Genomic DNA, 661 nt, shown 5'->3' on the forward strand with positions numbered 1-661 from the left:
CCTCCGGCACGGCCGCTCCGCTGCCCCCCCCCACCCCGCCACCCCCCCACCGCCGCACCGGCCGAGAGCGCACAAGCAGCCCCTGCCGCCGCCCCCCCCCCCCCCCCCCCCGACTCAAACCTCAATCTTCTCGGAAAAGAGGCCCCGTCCCCAGCCTACCTCAGCGCAAGGCTCCCCGCCTGCTCCTCGACCCCGTCTCTCAGTCTCTGTCTCCCCCTTCTGCCGCGGGGAAGCGCCCGCCCCTTGCCGGCGGGTGGGCGGGGCGGGCCGGCTCGGGTTCCGGTTGCTAAGCAGCAGGGTGGCACTCGTTGACCCCGGGCGCCGCTCCGTCTGCCGATGGGCGGGCCGGTGCTGGCTCTCAAGAACTTTTTGTAACTGTTTCCCTGCTCTGCTTTGGTTTTGTTTTTTTTTCTCGCCCACCGTCAGAACCGATGCAGAGTAAGAAAGCCTTCAGCGAGACAGTCCGGCCAAGCTTAGCGCCTTCCACTAGATACGGCGAAGTCTCGGAAACGGGGGGTGGCGAGGGGAATTTCAGGCGCGCGCCGCCTCCCCCCTCCTGCACCACCCCCCCCCGCAAGCGACGGGAAGGGGCGCCGCTTTCCATCAGCTCGGCTGAAACGCCCGAGGACGGGGCGGCGTCTCTGTTTCAAAAGCGGAAAAA

This window comes from Opisthocomus hoazin, unplaced genomic scaffold, assembly GCF_030867145.1.
Source record: "Opisthocomus hoazin isolate bOpiHoa1 unplaced genomic scaffold, bOpiHoa1.hap1 HAP1_SCAFFOLD_84, whole genome shotgun sequence".
NCBI lineage: Eukaryota > Metazoa > Chordata > Aves > Opisthocomiformes > Opisthocomidae > Opisthocomus > Opisthocomus hoazin.